The following is an 11953-nucleotide window of genomic DNA, read 5'->3' as shown; positions in this document are numbered from 1 at the left end:
ATAAATATGTAGTAATAGAAAGTCAAAGTTGAAGAATCTGAAAAATTCTTGTAAATCTCAGAAATCTTCATTGAAGATGAAACTGTTACTTCTCAGACTCTCTGGAAAGAATTACTCTCAGCACATGACTTGTATTAAAAGTAGATTAGTATTATACCGAATTAGTTAATAATGCTGTAACTTACTCAAACCGAGTCAGAGAGTCTGAAGCCGCTGAGATAATAGTAATCATCAACAATATATATTAGAGAATAACGTTATCATCTGTAATCTATCTAAGGTAAAAGTATATATAAGTTGAGTAGCACGTGATTAGAGTAGATGTAGTAATTATCAACACCTCTTCTTACTACAACATCTTATCAATTACACTGTCATTATTTCACTCATTTCATCTCAATTCTTTCAAAAACGTAATAATAATTAATTACATCAATCAGACTTTGATTTTCTTATTAGAAAAAGTGTCTGTACATCAATAACTGTGAAAATCAATAAATACACATAGTATTCATCAATACACTGTATCATTATTACTCTAGTTTTTTTTTTAATCTTCTTCAAATCAATCTTCTTAACAAATTCCTCAAATGCTGATCTTGTCAATAACTTGGTAAGGTCATCAGCTATGTTGACTATAGAATCAATGTGTTTGATAATATATTCTTTTTCAACCAGATCTTAGAGAATATGATACCTTATTTCAATATAATGTGATCAATATGATAGAAATTCTTCTTTTACTAGATTGATTGCACTCTTATTATCAACTAGTAGTCTTGAACAGATCTTTGCTTTTCCCTTCACTAATTCAGTATTATATAACATATCACTCAGTCAGACAATCTCACAAGCTGTCTCACTAGCTGCAATGTATTCAGTCTCTGTGATTGATTTAATAATAGATGTTTGTCTCTGTAATCATCATGATATTGATGATTCATTTATCAATATAATATAGCTGGTAGTGAATTTGTATTGAGAATTCACCTCTGCTCAATTTGAATCACAATACATAACAGAACTCAAGTTGTTACTCTCTTCCTTATATAATATATTATAGTTCTTGATCTTCTTGATATATCACAGAATATGTTTCAATGCTGAGCAGCATTCTTTATATAAGTGTGAGTTATATCTTGAAAGATAGTTAACTGCAAATGCCAGGTTCAGTCTGCTGCTTGAGACTAGATATTGTAAGAATTTCAATTCTTGTTAATATTATATAACTGTAAAATCATTATTCAGACTACTGCTCTTATCAGATGAGAATTCAATGCATATTTCAGCAGTCATTAATATACTGACTGAGTTCATCTTGTTCAGTTCAAAGTCTTCAAGAATCTCCTCTATGTAGCAGCTCTGTGTCACTGTCATATTCTCATTTTTCAGACAGTTGACTTTCATTCTCAGATATGACTTATTCTTATCAACACTTTTTATCTCAAATCACTTAACTATCTCTGTTAATACTCAATTCAGTTACTGTTCTTAAGAGCCTGTTACTCAGCAGTCATCAACATATAATATCAAATATATCTTTTGAATAGAGTGATATAGAAAGCTGTCATTATAATGTGATATCTTGAATTTCAATATGATAAGATATTCTGTTGCAAGAAAGTATCATACTCTTGTCACTTATTTCATTTCATTTGAGCTCTGTTGAAGTAGTCTTACTAAATTGTCTCTATCATGCCTCACATCTATTGATAATTACATATAGACAATCTCATTCAGTGAGAGGGTTTCATTCAAGAATGCTGACATATAATCAATTGATTTAACTTTTGATTTATTAACAGTTGATATAGTAAATAAGCTATATAATGTAGACTCTGATATCACTGCAGTATATGATTTTGTATAATGAATATCTTACTTCTGTAGAAACTCTCTAATCACTTAACAGACTCAGAACTGAGTAGTTTATTCTTTATTATTCAGTTTTCAGTCAAACACTTATTTCTCTGATAGAACATTCATATCTGATGTTTTCTCAACAATAATATATATCTTTTACTACTTAAATATCTTGACTTCTCTCTGTATTGTCTTATATCAATAATCTCAGTCTGGGCTTCTTTTGACTTCTGTAAATGTGATTGAATAGTCAGTCAGAGTACTAAGAACAGAATCATTTTCATTGACAGAAGCTTTCATCTTCTCATCATTAACAAGCTACATATCATTATTCATGAGATAGACTGAATTAGACTGGCCGCCGGGATCATGAATTTCACATTTAATCCCATTTGATCTGGTTTTATACATTTCTTGGCATGTATCCCGCTGGGACTAGTTATTAAAAAAACATGCAAAGTGACTATATATGAGATCTTAAAATAGAACCATGACTTGAAAAAAATAAGAAAGTGGTCTTATTTGATTCTATTTAGTCTCATTCTTGACATAAAGTTACTATTTTTAGACATTTTAAGGTTTTTTTAGACTATTTTTAATTTTTTAAAAAGTAACACTTTTTGATAACACTCAAATAAGATTTAAAGTCATTTAAAGCAATAAAAATAATTTAAATTGAGAAGTGGAAATCATGATCTCATTTGAAAAATATGATAAGAGTAGACAGTAAGTCTCACTGAGACAGTATGAAACTACTATCTAATGTTAAAACTGTGTAATGGGATTAGTCGAATTGGTAATGAAACTATCAAAAAATCTGGTCCTGGTCTCAGACACGGTCACACGGTCAGTCTAGACTGAATTAATGGCAATTTCCAGGTTCTTATTAACAATCATCTTCAAAATATCTGACTTCTCTTTAGCAAGGTATCTCAATAGGCAGTGTTATCACTGTTTATTGATATTCAGACCATCAAGTTCTTCTGAGAAGTCAATAGACTTCTTAACTGTGTTGACAGATTCAGTTGATTTTATGTCAAAACTCTCATCAAAGATGACATCTCATACAATTTCCAGGCACTGTCTTACAGAATTCTATAGATGATATTGATGTAGTCTCTGATAATGAACTAGCTGTCATTCTCTGTTATCTGTTCTATTTTCAAGTTTGCTAGACACTTTTAAATTCTTCTTATAGACCTTACACTCTCATCTATGTATTCAGTGAATTGAGAGCTGTACCTCAGTCTATGCTTCAAAAGATGTAAGCAGAGACTCATCAATACATTCAACTATCTTGATTAATGTTGAGAATGTATTGATAATTATAATTACAGCTTGCATTGGCTCTTCTCAAAGATCTCTTTTCAAGTCACTATTAAATAGTAGACTTCTTGTCTTTTCAGTAATAATATGATTAGTGTGTTTCACAGAACTATTAAATTACAGCATATCAGAAGTGATTGTCTTATATATGATTTCTGTGATCTGATAATAGGTCTTAAGATTCTGACTTATAAATTCTCTTTCTTCATCTCAATGAAGAGTCTCAACTCTTTATTATATAGTTATCTCTATATCTGTGATGACATTCATCAGCTTTGCTGTTGATTTCTCTTTTAATATTATTAAAATCACTCATTGATAGTATGTAGTATTATCAGTAATTATCAATCAATAGCTCACATCTCTTCTGGAGAGTATGTCTTTCTCATTAAAGAGTGTTTTCCCTCTCTCTATCAGATTAATGAAGAATCTCATCACTGACTTGATAACTCTTGTCATAAATTGAAAGATTGAACATGTTATCTTGACTTGCACACAGACTTTGTAAAACAGTAGAGTCTGTTATTCAAGAATTCTTATTTCTAGATATAAGTCTGCTATTATTTTAATAATATCAGTTGAATTGAAATGTTCAAGTTTCTGATGCTATTTCATCATTGTATGTTTCATAATCTTCATGTCATTCTTCTCTAATAATGCTAATATCACATTACTATCTGTTGTTCACATGGAATTTGCAGGTATGAAACTATCATCAGATGCAGAAAAATGCATCATATCTCTGTATATAACTGACTTCTTCAACTCATAGATATCTCTATCATTTAATCTCACAGTAAAAGAGAACATTCTGTCAGAAGATACAAGCAATATAACATGGTTTTTCTCATATATTAATTGCTTAAATGTGTAGCCTTGTCATACAAGCTTGCCTAGGCTGATAAGATTAACTTTCAAATTCAGAGCATAGTGAATATCATTCAATATCATATTCATTTCTTCAACTGATATACTTGTGTTCTTAACTATTATAGTAGAGACTTTGATTTCATTTATCATTGTCAATGATAACTGAACATTCTTCTTTTCTCTCACAATAAAATCTCTATAAGATGTGATATGAGCATCTGATTCAGAGTTCAATATTCAAGTATTCTTTATTAAGATGTTATCTGAATAAATCTCATCTCTTAAGCAGAATATTTGTTTCATAATACTGTGAACAGAATCAGTTTCAGTATTACTATCATTCTTATCTTTATCTTTTCTAGCAGTATTAAAATTGATAAAACATTTCTCAAAACATTTCTTTCAACAGTTATTCTGAACATGATCAACTCTGTTACAGTGATAGCAGATTCTTATTACACTATCTCTATATTCTGATTTGAAGTCTGTATTCTCATTGTTTCTTTTTCCATTATCTGAGCTTTTCATGATATTAGTTGTATTTATTATCATATTCTTTAGAACTTCTCTCATTGCAGAGAGATGTGATAAAATATCTTAATAAAGACTTATAAAGTCAGCTTTAAGAGATTGACTATTATTCTTATCAATCTAATTCATTCAGTTTCTAATGAATGATGCTTATTTCTCACTCACTTCAGTGAGTAAGCAGTTAAAAAACATATAGTTCTCAGTCTTAAATTTCAGACAGATATATTCAGTCTGTATAATAATTAAATATTTAATAAAGATATAATCAGAGTTCTTAATCTTAACAGACAGAGTTATAATTTCTCTATATAATCTTATTCTTCTAATAGCAGGTCTTTCAGTAAAATTTTTCTCTATAACTTTTTATAAAGTATAAGCAGACAGCTCAGATTTCTTCAGTACTATAAAATAAGATTTCATCTGTGAAGTAATTATGAATTATATATAATTGTACAGTTATATGTTATATTCTTCTCAAAATCATTATATATTATTACTCACATTCTTCATAGAACTGATTTGCTTTTTATCAATAATATTAACTATACAGAATTGCTTCACAGTCAGTAAGATCTCTTTCTTTTATATTAAATAGTTCTCAGAGTCTGTAAGAGTAACTGGTTTTCTGATGTGTTTAATCTGATCTTGAAATTCTCTTAAAATCTTCATTAGTATAGATGTTCTTTCTTGTTTCTATAGAAACTATATCGGATCTGCACTGATAGTGTTATTACTATTAATCAGAGTCTCACTCACTCTACTAGTTTTCATTTATTCAATTTCATGTTGAAGTTTTATTATCTTCAACTTTATATAAGTCATCTCACTCACAGAAGTTAAATTACATTTATATAAACTATTCTTATAATTTAACATTCTGATAATGTATAAAACAATCAGATCTTCAAAATTATTATTAAATTTATTTATTATAGATATTATTAAGCTGACTGTTATTCTCTGTTATATTTCTGATGCTTTCAGGGCTTCTGAATTCTGTTTTTTATATATTAATATATATTTCTTTATCAAATCTGATGTTCTATCAGATCTTAAACTAATCATAGATTTAAAGAGACATCTAGACACATTCAATGATATGTGAAGATGTAATTAATGTATTATCAGTGATTATTCATAGAAGAGCTTTATAATCTGTTAGAGAATAATGTTATCATCTGTAATCTATTTAAGGTGAAACTATATATAAGTTGAGTGACATGTGATTAGAGTAGATGTAGTAATTATTAACAATATATATTGATGATTACTACATCTACTCTAGTCACATTCCACCTCAACCTATTCATTTAGTGTAACTCGCGTAGATAGACTACATATATATAATACAATAATATTATTCTTCAAGAGATTATGAAGCTCTTTTGCAAGCTAATAAATAATTATAATAATGTGCAATTGACATCTTCACACATCATTACAAGCGTGTCTAGATAATTTATTAAGTGATTGAACTCATGATTAATCTAAGATCTGAAGAGATGTCTGACTTAATAAAAGAATACATATCTTCAAAACAGAGAAATGAGAAAATATCAGAGTAGTAAATGCAAGATCACAGATCACTGCTAATATTAATAACAAATTGAAAGGCGGCTTCTGAGGCATTTGAGCCGGATAAAATCATTGCAGAGAAACAGTCTGACAAGTTCAATGAATACAAAGACTCAGTTGAAAGTATCAGTCAGATGTCAGACAATGCAGAGAGCTCAAGTGATTAAAATAATAATAGGTCAGTGAGTGAGAAGACTTGAATGAGACTTGAAATTGCAAGACCTCAGTATAAGGTTGAGTGAATGAAGACCAGTAGAAATGAGACTCTTGTAAGTGATGAGATGAGAACAGATCTGACAGAATATCTTCAGTAGAAAGAAAAGACATCTGTTATAATAAAAGTTCTTGAAAAATTCAGAAGTTAAGTAAGACTTATCAAAAGATTAATAGTTCTCACTAAATTCATTAACTACTTAATATAAAAAGAGGAAATTCTTTTAACTGCAGAATAGTCTAGAACTGATAATATTCTGAAAGATAATAATCTTGATAAGAATGCTACTATAAACATGCAACATTTCTGAAAATAATATAATCTTTGATTATACAATTATATAGGATCTGTAATTGTTCTGCTGAACAAGACTTATTTCACTATACTTAAGAAGTTCAAATTATCAGCTTATACTCTATAAACTATTATAGAGAATACCTTTTCTAAGAGACCTGCTGTATACAGAACTTGTTTATTTAAAGAGCTTATTAAAATAATCTTCAAAAGCAAAGAATCTAACAGAGCTTTCATTGAACAATTAATTATCATAAGAACTGACTATATATATCTAGAATATGAGATTCTGAATGTCATGTTTTTTAACAGACTGCTTATAGAAGTCAACAGAGATTGAGCCTTATTTATAAGAAATTGAATCTATCAAATTGACAAGAATAATACTTAAATCTTAGAGAATGATTTTATAAGTCTGTACTGTGATAGTCTTTTGCAGCTCTCTCCTGTGAATGAAGTAAATACTGATATGTCTAGAAATTCTACCAACAATGCACAAGATAAGCATAAGAAAGACAAGAACAAAGAGAAAGACAATGACAAGAACAAGAACACTGAATTCAAACCTGAACATAGAGATAATGACACAAGCACCTGCTATCATTATCAAAAGATTAATCATATTCAGACTGACTGTTGAAATAAATACTCTGAGAAACATTCTTTAAACTTTAATAGCAATAGAAACAAGAATAAAGACAAGAATGTGAAGAATACAGATACTGCTTCTGGTCATAATATTATAGAGCAAGTATTTTACATCAGGAAAAAGACCTATATGAGTGACTAGACAGGAAAAGATATCTGAATTCTAGACTCTGAATCAGATGCTCATATCACACCTTACAGAGATCTTATTATGATAAAATCTCAGAAGATGAAAGTGATGTTAGAAATGACAGATGAAATGATGATCTCTGCTACAGCTATGAAAGATACAAAGATTTCAGTGAAAGAAATAGATATACTGTTAAATGATATCTAGTATATTCTGAAGTTAGAAGTGAATTTCATGAGTATGAATAAGCTTATATATCAGAGTTATATCTACAAGCAGTTGATATATAAGAATAATCATGCAATGTTAAATATGTCTCTCAACTACATGTTCTTATTTATAGCAAGATTAAATGAGAATGATATCTATGAGATGAAAAGACCAGTTACATACAGAGACTTAATTCAGTTCACTATACTTAATAATAATTTTGAACCTGTGAATACATTATAAGTGAAAGATGACATAATATTGATACTATCTAACAGAAATAATACAAAGATTACAGAACTTATAATAATATAATAATATTAAAAGTTAGAATATCTGAATTCTGCAGATATTGTAAGAATAACAGCAGATTCATATCTAGAAATGAGAATAAAAAGTGATAGAGCTTTATCATTCTACAAAGTTTGTGTTCAGATAAAAATAACATATTCAATCTTCACATCTATAATATAAGCTGTTGAGTCAGTAATAAGATTCATCATTGATCTGGCAGAGAATGAAAAAACACTTTTTAATAAGAATGACACACCCACAAGAGAGAGTGCAAGTTATTGATTAAGTATAATAGATAATGTAACCTGTTATAGATGAGTGATTCTTATAATAAGAAACAGAGAATGTACTATAAGATTAATAAATTTTATCACAGATATTAAAATAACTATATAATATTGAGTTAAGACTCTGCACTGAGATGATGAAGAAGAGTTTAAAAGTCAAGAACTTAAGATCAACTATCAGAGTAAAGAAATAGTATATGAAACAAGTACATCTGATATATTATAATTAAATAGCTCAGTAGAATGTATGAATTGAATAGTTATAGAAAAGATATGAAGTTTACTATTTAATAGTGAATTAGAAAGAGAACTTTGAGATGAAGTAATATAAGTCATGATTATAATGATCAACACATTCTTAACATTAATAAAGATATTTAAATGTAAGAAAGAAACACTACTTACATCTTTTAAAGCTTGAACTGAGGTGCGATCTTCTGTTCATTGAATACAGAGATGAGGGTGCAAGATCTATAAGAAGAATTTAAAAGTGTTGAATAAGCTTAAGAATAGAACTGACAGCAAGAAATGAGAGCTGAATAAATATCAAGAATTACATTAATATTGTTTGTGAGATTCTGTTACACACTGTCTTGAGATTGCATAAAATATCATATTTAATAAAGCTCTTGACATGAGTGTAAATACATCTGTAAATACAGTGAGAGAATTGAATGAATTGTCTAATGAATTGAATATTCTGAATGTCAGAGAGACATGACAACACTGTCTTCTAAGAAGACTTATAAAGAAAAAGTCAGATGTTTTGAAGATAATTATCAATGAGAACTTAAAGAGTGTAATTAATTCAATCTATTTTCTAGATAATAAGACACAGCTTGTCATGAATAAAGAGTCTGAAGACTCTGTTAATAAGAATGATTTTGTTCTAAGTATTCTAACAGACTGATCAACTATACTGATGAAAGTTAAGAGAAGCTCAGACTGAGACTATTGATATAAGACAATGAAAAAGCAGATTAAGATATTTAAATAGAAGAAGATATATATTATTATTAAGAAGATTCTGAAAATGAATATTTTTATAGATAAATAAGTATATAATCAGAAATTCAATAATAAGAGAGAAATCATTTATTTTAGAGCTTGCTAAGTAATTAGAGACTTCTTGCAACAGCTAAACTGACCGCCAAAATCATGAATTTCACGTTTGATCTCATTTGATCTGGTCTCATACATTTCTTGATGTGAATCCCGCTGGGACTAGTCATTAAAAAAACATGCAAAGTGACTATATATTAGATCTTGAAATGAAACCATAACTTGAAAAAAATGAGAAAGTGATCTCATTTAATTTCATTTAGTCTCATTCTTGGCATAAAGTTACTATTTTTAAGGTTTTTTTTAAACTATTTTGAATTTTTTAAAAAGTAAGACTTTTTAGTAAAACTCAAATAAGATTTAAAGTCATTTAAAGCAATAAAAATAATTTAAATTGAGAAGTGAAAATCATGATCTCATTTGAAAAATGTGATAAGAGTAGACAGTAAGTTTCACTAAGACAGTATGAGACTACTATCTAATATTAAAACCATGTAATGAAATTAGTTGAATTGATAATGAGACTATCAAAAAATCTGATTCTGGTCTCAGACACGATTACACAGTCAGTCTAGTAACAGCAGAGTATTCACTATATAAGATTGTATACTGCAGTGATATCAGAGTTTACATCATACAGTCTATTCACTATATTAACTTTTAAAAAATGACAGATTAAATTGATTGACTATATATCTGCATTTTTGAATGATATATTATCTCAGAATGAGATGATCCATATACAACTACTTACAGATATTAAGTATGACAGAGAAAGCTTGATGAGATTACTCTGTCAGAGTCTATATGAAATGAAGTAAGTTATAAGAGTATAGTATTTTCTAGTAACAGAATATCTCATTATATTGAAATTCAAGATATTATTTTATAACAGTGAATTTCTATATCACTCTATTTATAAGATCTATCTGATATTGTATATCAATAATTATCAGATGATAAGATCTCAAGAACAGCAATTGAACTTAGTATTAAGAGAGATTGTAAAGAGATTTGAGATAAAGAATGTCAAAGAGATTAAATTATATCTTAAAATGAAGATTAAATATCAGAGAAATAATAATCTAGCAGTTACACAGAGTTATTATATTGAGAAGATTCTTGAAGATTTCAGTATAAATAAGATAAATTCAGCTGATATCTCAATGATAGCTAATATATAACTGAAATTCTTATCTGATAAGAGAGAGGAATTGAATAATAACTTTACAGCTATGAGATATTATCAAGAATTAAGATTATTGCAATATTTAGTCTTAAGCAGCTGATCAGATCTAGTATTCATAGTCAACTATCTCTCATATTTTAACTTACATTTATACAAGGCATGTTGAGCAGTGATGAAGCATGTTCTACACTATATTAAGAAGATGAAAAACTATAGTATATTGTATAAGAAGAAGATAGAAGATGATCTGAGTTCTATAACATACTATCATTCAGACTGAGCAGAGGTGAATTCTCCATACAAAGAAGCTGTTAGCTATATTATATTGATTAATAAGTCACTGATCTCATGATAGTTAGAGAGACAGATATCTATCACTAAATTAATCACAGAAGCTGAGTATATTACAGTCACTGAGATAGCTTATAAGAGAATCTGATTGAATAATATATTATATATAACACTGAGTTAATAAATGATGAAAAAGTGAAAATATACTTGCATCTATAAGTTAATAATAAGAGAGTAATTAATCTAGCAAAAGAGGAATTCTTAACATAAGAGTTATATTATGTTGAGATTAGATATTATATTCTCTACAATTTAATTGAAAAAGAGAAAATCATGATAAAATATATTAGTTCTACAGTGAATATAGCTGATGAGCTCACTAAGTCACTGACAAAGCTTGTATTTGAAGATTTTATCAAAAGAAATGACATTCAGAAAGTTAAGAAGAAGAAATAATTGAATAATAATAATAATACAGTGAATTAATGAACTTTACATATATTTATTAATTTTTATAGTTATTACTGTACAGATATCTTATCTAATAAGAAAATCAGAATCTGATTAATATAATTAATTATTATTATGTTTTTAAAAGATTTGAGAATGAAGAAGGCTCTGAGTGACAGCTTATAGATCACAGTATAGCAAGAGAAGATGTTGATAATTACTATACCTACTCTAGTCATATGTCATCTCAATCTATTCATTTAGTGTAACTTGCGTAGATAGATTACACATACATAACATAATAACATTATTCTTCAAGATGTATTCTTGAAGAATAATATTGTTATATTGTGTGTGTGTAATCTATCTACATGAGTTACACTAAATGAATAGATTGAGATGACATATGACTAGAGTAGATGTAGTAATTATTAACATCTTCTCTTGCTATACTGTGATCTATAAGCTGTCACTCAGAGCCTCTCTCATTCTCAAATCTTTCAAAAATGCAGTAATAATTAATTACATCAATCAGATTTTGATTTTCTTATTAGAAAAGATGTCTGTACAGCAATAACTATAAAAATCAAGAAATATATGCAAAATTCATTGATTCACTGTATTATCATTATCATTTAATTATTTCTTCTTATCAATTTCCTGAATGTCAACTCTTTTAATAAAATCTTTAAACACAGGCTTTGTCAGTAACTGATGAG

The sequence above is a fragment of the Blastomyces gilchristii genome (assembly GCF_000003855.2).
Source record: "Blastomyces gilchristii SLH14081 genomic scaffold supercont1.14, whole genome shotgun sequence".
NCBI classification, from domain to species: domain Eukaryota; kingdom Fungi; phylum Ascomycota; class Eurotiomycetes; order Onygenales; family Ajellomycetaceae; genus Blastomyces; species Blastomyces gilchristii.
This window is presented reverse-complemented; position numbering follows the sequence as displayed.